Source organism: Sciurus vulgaris, assembly GCF_902686455.1.
Source record: "Sciurus vulgaris genome assembly, chromosome: 8".
Taxonomy (NCBI): Eukaryota; Metazoa; Chordata; class Mammalia; order Rodentia; family Sciuridae; genus Sciurus; species Sciurus vulgaris.
Window position 1 is genome coordinate 98,800,342 of NC_136468.1, and position 15,790 is coordinate 98,816,131.

General features: G+C 38.4%; 1 gene segment (V, D, J or C); it reads right to left on the reverse strand.

Annotated features, from left to right (window-relative positions):
• Positions 1–5,777: 5,777 nt before the first annotated feature.
• On the reverse strand, positions 5,778–15,550 carry LOC306667442 (T cell receptor gamma constant 1-like). The segment is given in 4 exons: positions 15,498–15,550; positions 10,812–11,141; positions 8,470–8,514; positions 5,778–6,319 (listed from the first exon to the last, which is right to left on the reverse strand).
• Between the last annotated feature and the right edge of the window lie 240 nt (positions 15,551–15,790).

The window sequence follows — 15,790 nt, forward strand, 5'->3', positions numbered from 1 at the left end:
GACAATGGTAGAACTTGGCTAATACATTTAAACTGAAACATGAATAAGTAACGAGGGACACAAACCCATGCAAGACTGTGTGACATACTTGAGTTTGAAACACCTGCATCTTTCCCTTTGAGATGAGGACTAAGACAAGGATGCCAGTCACTTCACTTTTATTAAATATGGAACCAGAAGTCTCAACCAGGGCATTAAGAATGCAAAATTAATAAATGTTAGGAATGTCAAATAGAAATAAAACTGCCTTTATTTGCAGGTAACATTAAAAAATTAAAGAATTTGAGAAAAATTAAAGAATCAATGAATAAAATATAAATTAATGAGATGATTCAGCAAGACTATTGGATAAAATGCACACATACCCTTGCAGATTCTATTGCATTTCTCTATGTCATTAACAAATGAAATTTCAGAACATGAAATTTGAAATTACTACAAGCCTATTTCCCTTGATAATCACAATCAAGCCCTCCAGCACTGTTCAGTCTCCTCTTATCTGAATTAACTTTACGACACTAAACATGGCTGAATAGGCAGTGATCACTCTTTCCCTGTATGACTTTTTGATTTAAAAAATACAATATCCTTGTATGATTGTTCATCAAAGAGACTGTTAGTTTTAATTATTGAGAAAAATGATAATTTGATGGAAACTCTAGTTAATGATGTGGCTATGCTCATAAAAAACTGTAGAAATGGATAGAAAGTTTAACTTTGGTCTTTTAGAAGAGAATACATTGACTGTAGGGTGAATTTCAACAGGAGGTATGTTAAGCAAAATTTATGGGGGGCTGTCTATAGAGATGGAGCTTGTGCTTGTGTACAAGGAAATCAACATATGCACCCAAACTGGAGTCACAGTGCAAAGAATCCCTACCATTAAACCTAAACTGTCACCAGCGGCCGTGGTGCACACCTGTAATTCCAACAGTTTAGGATGTTGAGGCAGGAGGATCATAAGTTCACAGCCAGCCTCAGCATCATAGTGAGGCTCTAAGCAACTCAGTGAGACCCTGTCTCTAAATAAAACATATATATATATATATATATATATATATATATATGTATTTTAAAGGGATGGGGATGTTGCTCAGTGGTTAAGCACATCTGGGTTTCAACAACAACAACAACAGCAAAACCCAAAACTTAAGCTGTTTAATTGTAAGATTGAACCTTCCAAGAAATCAAGGACTAAGAGCCAAATACCCAAACAAACCAGTTTGCAAACAATATCAAAATAAAGAGACTAAGAGGGGATTCACATCAACCAATCGTAGGGGCCAGGTCAGCAGTTACAGGCATGATAAGGAAGTCCCTAGGCTTTAAACCACATGGACAAGGAGAGAAACCTGATGTCACCAATGCGCTCCTGGCACTATTTTGCATCCTTTTTCCTGCTCAGGCTGTCCTGCAACCTGTCACATCCAGCAGACCTCCAGTCAGTGTTGTAGACTGATGCTGCCTGGTTCATGAATCACTTACAATGGCCAACTCTATCTTTTCAACTCAATTTCTTGAAGTTATGTTCTCTGACATTTGTAAACAGATGCAAAAGTTAGCACATTTACAAAATCACTTATTTCTATGTTCTCATTCATACCAGCAGTACCGTGATTGGTTATGGTGAGGGAAATATCAATTTGTTCAAAAATAATAATATAAACATAAGGTCTTCATGAAGCCCAAATATTTCATTCTATCATTTCTCATAATCCTGAGTAATGAATCAGATTCATACTCAGATATTATCTGTAGATCACAATTGGATAAATGACACAATGCACTTGCCTGCCATAATGTTCTCCTGAATGTTCACCTCTAACTGATCAACCCTAAGTGACCTTATGTCAGATTGAATGTGCCTCCACCAGGCACTAGGAGATCTGAAAGAATAATGCTAAGCCGGGATAAGAGAGAGCAGTTTGGGAGTTTGGTCTTGGGGTGCAAATGGGGGCAAGGTATAACTGTTGAGAGGGGAGCGGGGTAGATAGAGGGTGGGAGTTAGGTTTGGGCTCATGGTTTCCCTTTGTTCAGAGCACAGTGAGGTCAGGGGCTGGAAATGGAATGGGGGCTGATCTAATTGTGTACCAGGAGCAGACATAGCAACATTTTGAGTACAGATAAAGGCAGGTCTGAACCACTGTGCTAGTCCAGTAGGCACAGTAATACACAGCAGAGTCACTTTCTTCCACATTTCGTACTGCGAATTCACATCTCCCATCTCTGACTTTATAAGCATCATATTTCCTTGAAATGATTCCTGAGTCCACCATAACCTTGGAATTGAATAAAGTGTGGTAGAGAAGGTGTCATGGGATCTTCCCCTCCTTGAATTGGTACCAGTGGACATAGTTCCTGCTTCATGTAAATCACAAGAGATTGCCACATATGTTCCAGGTGAACTTGTGACTGACATCATTCTCCCTTCCAAACTGGAAGATGTTTGACTGCCTGAAATGGTAACAACAATAGAAATTATGGCAGGGCTGGGGATATAGATCAGTTGGTAGAGTGCTTGCCTTGGAAGCACAGGCCCTGGGCTCAATCCCCAGCACCGCAAAAAAAAAAAAAAAAAAAAAAAAAAAGGCAAAGAGTTAACGGAGTTATTTTGTTGCGGCTTCTTTTGGGGAAACAACACCCCATGAGCATCTATGCCACATACTTACCAGGAGGCAGGACCTCTAGAAGTAGAAGTAGGGCTAGAATCCACAGTATGCCTTTTTCCCTGGGGCTTAGAAGGAAAGGACCAGATGATAACAGGAGAAAAATTTCTCTCAAAACTCAAATCCTGCTCAGAATGGAAGTGATCCCTCCAACAGTGCCTTACAGCTGATCCTCCTGACTGAGTCAGAGGCAGGGAGAATTAACTGAGGAGCTGCCTGAAAAAACAACCCAGCCGATTACCCACAAAGGGTGGTGCTGGGAGGAGCCCCTGCCTCCTCTGCTTCAGCCCAGTTCTCTAGCGCCCCCTGTGGCTGCTGAGGGCAGGCCCTCTGCAGAGGAGGAGAAGCCAGGAGCCTGGAGAGCTCAGAGCTGAAGCAGGTTGAGCACAAATGCGGTGGAAGGCAGAAAACGTCTATCTTCTTGTAGGAACAGGTCTCTGAAGTTCAGACTTTTCAGGTTGCTGCTGCTGCTGCTGTTGTGCCCAGATCGCGAATCCCCAAAGACCACCAGAGAGCTGTTTCCGATGCAAAAGCAAAAGGGTCTTTATTGCAAGCTCGAGCTCGGACTCACAGCGTTCACTGACACAGCAGGTACTGGCTGAGAGTCCCGAGTCTCGATTCAGTGGGATTTTTATGAGCTCCACAGTAGAGCGGGAAATTTGAACAAAGCAAAGTACACAGTTGGCTGATCTTCCAACATGTGAGGTTTGGCATGTTTCCATTGGCTCAGGATACCCAGGTCTTAACATATTGACATATATGGTTTGGAATGTTAGGCATTGGCTTGTTAGCTCCCGATTGGTTGTTTGCCAAAGGCCAGTCCTAATCTAGTAGCCTTCCTGGAATCGGCTATCTAGGCCTGATCTTTCATGCCCTAAATGCAGCCTGTCATGGCCGCGGTTTAGCTCCCTTTTCACTGCCATGATCTTGTCCTCAGATGGATCTTCTTTATTATGGCCTCAGCCACCTTCACTTACATCTGTAAGTTGACTTGGGGCAACCACCAACTGCAAATCTGATAAGCCTTGGATCTACCTTATTAAAAGAGCTTGGAGATGTTGGCTGCAAATGACACTATTCAAACACAAATGGATGTGTGGGAGTTGAGGGGTCAGTACAGGGACATAATGCTACCACAGGGGGAGCTCTGAAAGCACAGGGCCCTAGGTCACATGCAGGATCCCAGCATGCTCCATTGCCAGTCAGTTCATGATTTTCCTCTATTCAGAGAGACTGAATCTGACCTGTTAATTAATGATTGAAGGAAAAGTCATATGCTGGATCCTAATCAGAAGAGTGCTTGATACTTTGAAATAGCACATCTTTAGTAGGCAAAATGCCTTTTATGTCTCAGGAGTGGAATTGAATATAAACCAAGTCTACAGATGATCCACATGTCAGGTTACTAATTTTATCTCAGAAGAAGCATTAACCCAGACAGGCAGAGATAAACCAGTAAACTGGAGCTCAACCTCATAGGAAGAACTAAATGTTTATTCTCTCAAAGGCTGACAGTGAACACAGAAAAAGTAGAATGAAGTGTATGATTAGAATGTGCTGTGAAATCAGACTTCAAAAGTCTATACTACCCCTGGGACTGGAGGGATTTAAGTCCAGTGCTTGAGCCCCGACTCTGTGTAGTGCTCAGTGGTTTGCCCGGTGGGCAGATGCGGCGTGGCTGGTCTGCAGCTGATGCAACGCTCTGTCGGCTTGAACCCCCTGGGTGTCAGCTTGCCATGGCAGACAGCTGGCGGGCACTGGGTTTGCCCTGCAGTCTGGCTCTAGCCTGGGGCCTCGGACTGCCTACGTCCAGCACACCCTACGACCTTATGGGGCTCCTTCCTCGGTGGTCGGGCACAGGACACGCCTGAGAAGGAAGGCAAGGGGGCATGACAACATCCCCAGCTGTCAGTCTGCGATCCTAGCCAGCCATAGGCTGAATCTGGTGTCATATTTTCTCTGAAGAGGGACTACTCTGATTCTGTATATGACATTCAATTATGCAGTTGAAATCAGGGTTTCTGTGTCTCTGTGCACCTGCAGCACATTGCTGTTGTCCTCATCATTAGCATAGCATACCCATACTAATGGCTTCAAGGACATGGGTTTTCCTCCCTGATTGTACTAAGAAAATGAAACCAAAAGTACCAAAATCCTTAAATCAAATACCTGAGAAAAGCCAGACTCTTACTAGAATGTTAAGTCTTATCTTGGCCTTTCAGAGGTCCTTCACTCTTTCTTTCGGACCAGTGTCAGGAGGGTGGTAGCTCAGTGTCAGGGGATGTAGCTCAGGGATAGCTTGCATTGATAGTATGGTCAAGCCCCACATTGGAACCCCAGTACCACAAAAGAAAAAGTGAAAAGAAGAAACCAGAACAGTATCAGTGGAGTGGATGGAAGGTGTGGTGTCTTAAACAATCCTGAGCATGAGATTCCAACCCCTCCCACAGAGGATATAACACACTTTGTATATCCAACACAGAGAGCCCAGCATACCACAGCAGGAGAGGAGGTCCCAGCCATGCCTACCTGTGTAAACTTGGATGCCTCCTACCACTAGCTATGACTTTTCAAAATTGATAAAATTGGTTGTGGTTTAACGGCCCTTGACTTCTCTTCCAACACCTCAGCCACCTCTTACTACCCAATCAAGTAGGGGCTGGTTTGACTCTGAGTCTTTTCTAAGAATCAACCACATTCGACAGAGCACGAAAACAAAAGAAGCCTGAGAAAATAAAACACCATCAGCCACACCAGTGCCGCACCCCCAACTCTGTGTCCCCCACCACCTGAGCTCTTCCTCTCTGCACTGTTCAAGTTCAGGGCTGCATACGGGAGGGAAGGGGCTTAGGTTTGCAACTACAGGAGAGGCTGCTAGTGCCCAGTCAGTGATGTCAACCCCATAAAACTCTCAGTGATCTCAAAGATCCCTGCCTGTGTCTGCTTTCCAGAGCAGGGAGAGTTTCCCATCTCTAAACAAAGGGACGCAAATGGATAAGTCATGGCTAAATTGTCATTCTGTTTCTCACCTTGGACTTTCCATTCATTTTTCAAATTAAAATATGCATGAGTAAAGGTAGATATTTGATTTTTAAAATTTATTATGTCTTCTATGAAAGATAAAGCACAGACTCCAAGTAGCAAAGAAGGTTGCTTTAGGGTGTTTAGAATGGAAGACTTTAAGATAGTCTTCTTAGGGCACTAAGGACTGTGACTAGAAACCGTACTCTCTTCACACCACAGCTGCCATGATTTGGGCTGGCTGGAGGGGCTGATGGGGACTGTGGAAACAGAGGGACTAGGGACCACCATGGGCTACTCCTTGTTGTCACAGAGTGAAGTTCCTGAGTTTGCCCATTGGTTTTAAAAGCATCTGCAATAATTAGAGAATAATACACATTTGAACATAAGGAGCCTGAACTCAGCAAGCAAGCCCAGCTAGGTCCTCAGCAAATGCTGTTCTGGACCATAAACCAAGAACACACGACAGTCCTGTTGTGCCACTGTCTGTTAGGAGCTCTTCCCATTGCTGCAGACAGCTGTTCTTCTTAGCAGACAGAAGGTGACGATGGCCAAATAGACCCCACTCTTGAGGAGCAGGAGGAGGTAGATGCAGTAGGCGGAGGTGTTTGTGAGCTGCAGTCTCAGGGCATCTAAGAGAAGTCATGCAATTAGTTTCACCTGTTCTTCGACAGGAACATACCCTCATGGGGAAGGGTGCCACAGATATTTATTCTTGGTGACCTACACTGAAGTGACACCACCCACACCAAACCCCAAAGGTCAACCTCTTCCACCCCCATCTGAACCACCAAAAGCAAGATTCAGCTTACAAGTCAAGTGCATTGACGACCTCTGCCATACTCACTTAGAACCTTCCTAATGTCAAAAAGCAGGACTGCATTTTTAATAGATGAGTCAATGGGGAGCAAAAGGGTATATGATAACTATATAGTCAAATTTCTTCACCCAACATGTCTTAAATAATAGAGACAATATTAATTAACCACTAAACAAAAGCCTAACAGTAATCAGAAAGCTCCATATTTAAAGTTCTCCTCTTACTTAATCATTATGACCTATGAGAGGGATTAGTTTCATTCTGAATTTGCATACAAATTTAGGACACAGTAAAAAGTAATTTGCCTGATGTTATGTATATGGTAAGTAACAACCATAGATTTTTGATCCCAGCAACCTGACTTTAATGAGAAAATTCTCCTCTGTTCTTTGATTCTTCATCTCCAAGTTCTTCAACACCCTACAGATCAGAAGGTTAGGCATACATATAGATGAACTGCTGATCGAAAAGCACCTGAGACATTACACATTGTGCATGCAGTAAGATCTCCCAGAAGGGGATAAAGAATTGAAAATAGGGGGTGTATTTTCATATCAGGATGGGCGAGAGCTTTTAGAAAAGAGGACACCATGTGAAATGGAAAAACAGAAGTTAATATGAATACCTAGAGACATTAGGTGGTTGGGGCACACTCCCCTTTCTTCTCTAAATGCTCTTGTTGATGCTATAATATTTGGGATAATTACACATGATAACCTTTGAAGTTTTATGAGAATATGTGATGTCATGCAACAAAGATAAGGCAGCGGTCTACGGTGGTTAACTGCTGAGCCACAAGGACAAGTCTCTTCCCATGGAAAATTCCATGTACATATTCCATCTTCATAGAGTCAGAACTAAAGAATCATTGAACCTGAGTGTATAAAGAGACTTCAAGAAATGTGTTCATAGCTACCAGCCCTTGGTCAGGTGTGGGTTTCAGCCTCTCCTTGCCTGTGTGGCAGCTGAGGTTCAGACCCAGGGATACTGGGAACAAAGGAAAGGTGAGCAGTGTTGGAGCCAACGCCTCCAGTCACCTTCTGTGTGCATATGAAGGGAAAAAAGGGCCAGAAACTAGTTCTTATTCTGCTAAAGAGATGCCTTATGTTAAATATTCACATTTGTGCAATTATCTCTTCATTATAGGTGAATGTAGTATAATTATTCTCCGGTGGCAGATAAGTAAAATTTTACAAATAGAAGTTATTCACTCATGTGGACACAACAATCATTATGAGAACGGGGGACAGCCCAGTCTGTGATACTCTGAGGCCCATGCACTTCCTACCCCCACCATGTGTCCAGCCTGCTTCAGCACCAATGCTTTGGAATTTCTTGCTCTGAGATTCTATCTTAGAAGGCTCTGAGAGTCTATCTTAGAGGAAGAATAGAGAACTGAGTAACTCTTCATTTGAAGACATGAATTGAAACCCAACATCTGGCCGTGTAGCATGTGCAAGGGACTTAATTTTAGCCCATCACCCTCATCTATAAAATGGAGGTAACTACTGTACCACTGATATCAATATGATGAGGACTAAACAAGAAAACGCAAGGAGAACCCAGTTCAAGTTCTTCTGTACAAAAAACCCTACGTAAGCACTAGTTCACCTTATTAGTAACTAGCTTGAACTTTTAAATAAATCTAGAATCAACTTGATATCACAATCTCCCAAGTCATTTGAAATACTAGGTGAATGAAAGAAGTTCCTTTGTTGAAATAGTTCAGAGCATATCATTTTATCCTCTAGTCACAGTCATCTCCTACCCAAATCAGTAATTTCCTGTGTTAATATGATGCCTAAGAAGTTAGGCATTAATTTAATATATCACTCAGTCTATTCTGCAGTATGAACCCATTCTGGTTTTTCTATCTATACCAAAGCAGCTCAAAAGTTAAGATGATAAAGAGGGGAAAAGCACTAAAGCATGACATGAAGGCAAATATACACAAAAACTTACCATTTTTATCTTTCAAGCAAGCTTGAGGATCAGTCTTGGTGATGCCTGCGTAAAACCAGAGCAAGTACTGGTCAATTATTCATGGCCAATATTTGACAGCATGGGTATATGTGCTATTTATATGTGCACATAAATAAATATATACAATCAATCCACACAGAGACAGGAGGGCATAAAAAAACCTGTCTTGCATTTATAGAAATAATTGGTCTCACTCTGTAATTCAGTAGGTATCATTTATAAGTTAAGTTTCTGTTTATAAAGGATACATTTTTAACCACTATTGTGCAATGAAAAGCAACTACGTCTTTTTATTTTACTGCAAATCATGCATATTCTCAAGGCAACTGTTCATACCTCATTGATCACTGCAGAAACTAAGGGTCCCAAAGATAAAGTCTCACTTAAGAAATCTGGGTCTTGCGTGGCAAAGGTCTTCATGTGTTCTATTTTGTGTTTGTTCTATTGGTTGAAAAGGGATTATAGCCACAAGGAATAGAACAAGAATGAATCTTTATTGCCACTCTGGGGCATTTGGACTGCTGTTTAACACTCGGGACTGTGATGCATAGTCACTGGACCACCACCAGGCCCTACACATTCAGCCCTCTGCCCAGCCGTATGGAAATGTACCTCATTGCATCAATGGGATTCCTTTAGGACACTTTGCCTGACTCATGTGTGGTCCCTAGTGACGAGAAAAAGAGGATTCTCTCTTCTCTGAGGGTATCCACCTTGGGGCACTGACTCATCCACATTTCTACTCAAGTCTACCATATGCTAGAAGTACAGGAAATGTTTTTTTTTTTTTTTTTTGAGCTGTCCTTACCAATGTCAAGAAATACATTCATTATTCAGAACGCAAGCATGTTTGTGCATGTTAGCCTCACCCAATCTTTAATGATGGAATTTTGTGTAATCGTGATATATGAAATAATTACTAGAACCACTCAAGGCCTCTGTTGAACTGCAGCAGCCAAGGTGGTTCTGTTTTGTTGTACCACACCTTGGATCTTAGGTCAGAAAATTTTGTCAACTAAGAACCCATTCTATGCAGGTTAAACTTTTTGCATAACAATACGGAAATGGGGAACTTTAATTGCTTGGTACAACATTCCTGAAAGACACATATCTACTCCTATTTTGCAAAGTTATCAAAAGTAGAAACTTCTCTTTTACATTTATTATGAGTAAGTTGCTAGGTGCCTTAATGTATGTTGTTTCTTTCCTTCTTTCTTTCTTTTTTTTAATTTTTTTCCTTTCTCTTTACAATGGTGGGGATGGAACCCAGGGCCTTGCACATGCTGTGCAAACCTTCTATCACAGAGCTACACACTGAGCCCTTAACACATTTAAAAAATCTAAAGAATATTTGTGTATGATCTATCAAAATGTATAAATGCATTCTACTGTTATATACAACTAATCAGGACAAATTTTAAAATGTTAAGAAAATGTTAAATAAAAATGTTCAGATATTTCTGTATATCCCTCAAAAAATAAAAACCACCACATTTGCTTTGATCACAAATTGTGCTTTTAGCAACTTATTAAATATGCACAGAGATATTCAGTTTCCAAGATGTTAATTATAATTAAAATTAGAATCATGTAGAATGGTTTGTGTCAGGAAACAGTAAATATGTGAAAACTGCATAAAGTAGGATTCTGTGTAATTAGTAAAATGATGCCTAATTGCAATTATTGATGTGGAAAGATGTTTATTGTACATAGATGAGCAAAGAAAGCTTTAGAATTTTAATTTGCAATTAAAATATTCCAAATGCATAGGTATAATGAAAGAAAAAAACCATGGAAATATAAACCAAAGAGAATGGTTACAGTGAGATTACATATATTTGTTTTTTTTTTTTTTACTGCATTTTCAGATTTTTCTTTTAAAAACTTTTTGTGTACACAATAATCAAAAAATATAAAAGGAAGGGAAAAAAAACAAGAATATCATATGATCTGAATATTTCAAATGATGAAACTGAGGCCAAAACACCTAAAAAAATTTTCAAATTTTTGTCCAAAATCAATACCATTTTAAATGAACAGAAAAAATGGTAGGCCACTTAGTTTCCCATTTTCTATAAAGACATTGAAGAAGGATTTATATCCTTGTTCATTAATACATCCTAAAAGGGTAGGATACTCTTCATCTAGTATGTTTTCCAGAGCAGTGGCGGGCAACTGTTACCTAAAGTACATGTGAGGCTGAGGCAGGAGAATTGTGAGTTTCAGGCCCACCTGGGCAACATAGGGAGACCCAATTTCAAAACTATGAAAAGAAAATGTAAATTTTCCAGGAGGTCGTATTTACACTTAAATACACATACCTTTCTTTATTGCAGGAAAGAGAATATCTTGATCAACTCCTCCTTTGTTATTCTCGTGTTTGACGATACACCTGTGCTCTTTATCCAATGACTCTTCAGTCACAGTTAGCCAGCTCATCTTCATGTATGTGTCATTAGTCTTCATAGTATCTCCCTGCTGGGATTCCAGAATCCTATCACCACCCTTTTCTTTCCAATATACCCTAATAACATCAGGGGAAAAGTTTTCAAGAAGACAAAGATGTGTCCCAGCCTTATGGAGATTTATTTCAGAAACTGAAGGAAGAAAAATCGTGGGCTTGGGGGAAAGGTCTGCATCAGAGATTTTATCTGTGGAGAAAAAGGAATATCAACAAAAAGAATTACTAGAGAAACAAACATTGCACAGTTTGGAAAAACCTAGTGCATAGAAATGAAAAGACAAGTTGTCACTGAATTAGTGCTCAAGGTGGTCTTCCATTCCCACCTAGGATGCAAAGTATTTACTCTTGTCCTTATTGAAAGATGTGGAGAGAGCTTCAAGAAGTGAGGTGGTTTTGCAAACCTGGAGTCAAATCTGGCCTTTGTTCTTTCTCCACATGCTAAGAAGGGGATGACTTTTTTAACTGTTCCTAATCAAGACTTCCAACATTCATGAACCCACTGATTGATGATGACGATGATGATGATGATGATGATGATATGATGATGATTTAATTACTATTTGCATCTGTTTTCTCATAGTGGAGCATATTGCCAAGGTGGACAATAGGAAGGAGAAGGAAACCAGGTCACTTTAGTGATCTCTCTAGATGAGGCTCTGTGGTCCTTTCTAAAGTGCTTTGTCACTTAAGCTTTCTGGCCAAGTAGCTCACAATCTCATTCTCTGCAATTCTGTGCAACCCATTCTTCATTTAACTGATTCTAGAATATACACTATTTATCTTATTTCTCATATGAATCAATGAAAGGAATTAGATTTTCAATTTTTTTGGTAACAATATGCAGTCATTTGCTTTAACAGGAATCTACTTCCATGTATACTTAACTATCTATCAAGTTGACCTCTGAGATTCAAAGGAGGTTCCCAAGACCAGTTCCAAAGTTTCTGGAGTTCTAGTTAATATCTAAGTTGATTTAACATCTCACTGTCATATCTGAAGTTTTGGGCCAGGCAGTATTTAAAGTTGCACCTCCAGATTATTTAGTGTCTTGAATTTGCAAGCAAAATAGCAACATTTCCACAACTTTTATTAAATTCATATTGATTATTTTCAGAAATACTCGTGATGTTAATTTTATCAACTAATGCACTTATCTGAATTTTGTTTTGCTTGAGAAAATATTCACCAAAAGCACATTTCATTTTGTAATTTCACTTGAAATTCAACTATCACCAGGATTACTCCACGGTGGTATTTTTATGCTTCTTTCAGTCTAGCAAGATGGTCTATACTTATCTACATATCAATGTTTTGAATATTATCTTCTGTCCCAAAATTTGTACCGATGTGTATGTAACTTAACTGTTTTGGAACTCGGTTTATCTCCTCATCTTAACCTGCTCAGTAAATTTTTAATTGATATAATGTTGAAATCTAAGGTTCTAAAGTTTCTCACAAGCATAATACCAAAATATAAATCAAAACATCATATGTTTACAAAGCTTATCACCTTGAATGTTTACTAATTAGACACATAGCTTAAATTAATTACTAAATTATGAATGTTGGAACCCTAGAAAGTTTTCAAATCATATTAGAAAATTTGATTTCCAGTAGAAACTCAAATACTTTGCCACTATTATGTTTTAGCTAATTTGAAATTATTTTAATAATTCAACATGTAATTTCTTTAGAAAAGGAGAACTGGATTTATTATTTGAAAAGAAAAGGAAAAAATTTGTTCTTGATTATTTCTGCCTGTTGCAACTGAGCTCCTGTTTTTTTTATACAGAATCAGTAAGCACATGATGTTAATAGTTTTGTGGCTTAAAAAGTACAATCAGGTCATAATGTGCTTATTTTAATTTCATGCTTCTTGTTTTTAAAGCACTTACTCAGTGTGTATTCTCCGAACACATACTTTATTTTTAATTTAAAAGGTATGTTATAAAAGGTAAAATTTTTAGTTATACATTATACTTTTATTTTCTATCCAATATATTAACAAGTCTAATTTTCATCTTAGAAATTTGCTTTTCTTCATGGGAATACTTCTGTTTCATTACTTTAAGGAAATTGGAAATTTTCTTTATTAAAATTCACCATTTACTACCTTATGGTTCTCTTTCCTTAACCAGATTGTCTAGGCTTTACTCCTTTTAGGGTAAAAAGAACCTAGGAATTCCAGAGTTTTATCTACCTAATAAATACCTAAGCACTAAATAGTGTACTTCTATATGTATGATTGGTATCTGTAGTCTGGACCTTTATATTGCATGGTCTTTTAAAACTTTACTTTTAAATGTACATATTAAGAGTGGGTTTTGTCATGGTCAAAATTTTTGGAGATACATAGCATGACAGTCATTCTACTTTATTTGCATAATTAATAGAAGAACTAGTATTTATTTCCAGTATTTTAAAGATTAATAAATCTGTCCAATTTATTTAAATTTATCCCTTGAACAATCAAACAACATATTTTGAGTTAAATTAAATAACCAATCAATATATTTGAGTTAAATTGCCCAAGTTGTTATAATTCAAGATATAGTAAAATGAATTCCATATAAATTGATCAAATATCAACCACGACTTATATTGAACATATTATATTTCAAATCTGCATATGGATTTTTATTTAATTGTTCTCCTTTTTTGTTTTTTCTTTCATCAAATATTTGCAGATATTTTCATATTTAAATTTGCATTTCAGATTTATGACATTTCCAACAATATTTAGTTGATTTTATATCCTGGTCACTTTCCATATGAATTTAAAGTTCTTTTCTAATATGGGCAAAAGACCAACTTTATTGGCTATAGGTTTTATTATCGATTAAGATAAAGAATTAAGATTCTAAGGATTAGGGCAGCAAAATGTTTTTAAAACACATATTAGCATGATTTTTCTTGCCAAGAGATGAATAAGTCTGCTAAAGAGAAACAAGTACCTCCACATTCGATTTTTTTGTGCGAATGGATGTTAACCTGTCATTTGCATAATTTGAAATAGAGTTAAATCCTTTGGAGAATCTATTGTAAATTTTATTTGCTGAAAACAGCTCTGCACAGTGGATATAACATTCCCTTCACATTTTAATTGGAAAAACATTTTTTGGACACCTTTTATGTATTCAACGATATGCCAAGAATTTGATGTTATCTCACGCTGTTCTCATTTAACTTTGCTGGGTTCATACTGTTGTACCATTTAGGGAAAAGGAAACAGGCCAAGGAACAATTGCCCATGATCACTTAGCAGGAAGTGGTGGAAACAGAACTTCAGGTCTGTCTACTCACTACTTTTCTACATGCTTGACCTTGAGGAAAGGAAACATGTCTTCTGAGTCTATCACAAACTTACCTGTGATCATTAACTTTGCCCCAGGGTCAAACACTTCCATAATATCATCATATACTTTATATATAAGCCCTTTTAAAAGTTCACACGTACACAAAACCAAATCTCATTACAGCATTTGCACAATGTCTGTTCTCCTTTGGTATAAACATTTGATTAAAATCTCTCCTAAGATTTCCCCATAAATATCTCCATTACAATCCATTTTTTTCCCCTAAAACTATTATTCCAATAGGATCTTTTCTTGCTTTCCCTATATTACCTTATTACCTTGGAAAAGTTGTATTCTTCTGGTAGTTACCTGTGACAACAAGTTTAGTTCCACCCCCGAAGACCTTCTTATCCAAATACCACAGTGATGCTACCTGTATCAAAAACGTTAGACTAGTTTGTGCTCTTCAAATGTGTGGCTAAAGGAATTGCCCTGGAATTCTTTAGAGAGCAGCGTTTTGATCCTGTTTTACTTTGCTCATAACAAGTTCTGTGGTTGAGCAAATAAAATAACTTCGAAGTTTTTGGTGCTTTATTTATTTGGAAACAACGATGAAAGTGCAAATCCCTTCAGTATTATTATCAGCATGAGACCAAAATGGAATGAGATGGAAAACCCAATTTGATTAAAACCACTATAGTGACACAAGAGGTTACTATCATCATCATCATCATCATCATCATCATCATCAGTAGTAATTTGTTTTCTATGACTATGTGCTCCAACATGACAATTTAAGGGCCATTTCTTCCTTTAACCAAAATAGATGTTGAAGGTCATATACACTCCATATTTCCCATTATTCCTGAAGAACTCATGCATTGATATCCTTTTCTAATTTTACAACAAAAATGTTGTATTTGAAAATTCCATGTGCTTTTTCAATAAATGACTAAAAAGTATGTGTTCCACTATGGTTTTCTTTTACCTTTGTACATGAAGTTTTAAACCTCCATCCCTAGGGAATCCACAGTCATTCTAAACTCCTTGTTAATGTTCCTATGCCAGATCAGGGAGAACACTACCTCTCCCGACCTGGACCAAGTGCACTCCAGAGGTCAGTCTAGGTTAAGTGAACACACCAGGAGCAATTCTAAGAACTCTGATCAGCACCACCCTGAGCCTCCAGCACCTGCATTCCTGCCTCCACTCCCTACTTAACCCTGCAAAATTGAAAGAAAACTTACCTGTAACAATGAGCTTTGTGCCAGGACCAAACACTTTGATTGCATTGCCACCCGTGACACACTATCTGAAAAGTCTTTATAAAAATCTCCCTTTGTGCTGAATAAAATTACACCAATATTCTATCCCTCATCATATAAATACATAAAAACTGGCCCTGCCAATGTTAAAAAAATAACAAGCTCAAACAAAAATCACATGAGATGTGAGTGTAATCAGGAATTTGAGGACTCATCCCACTTTGCCTGGGCAGTTTGGGTTATTCCTGTTCTGTCCTATCACATATATTGGAAAC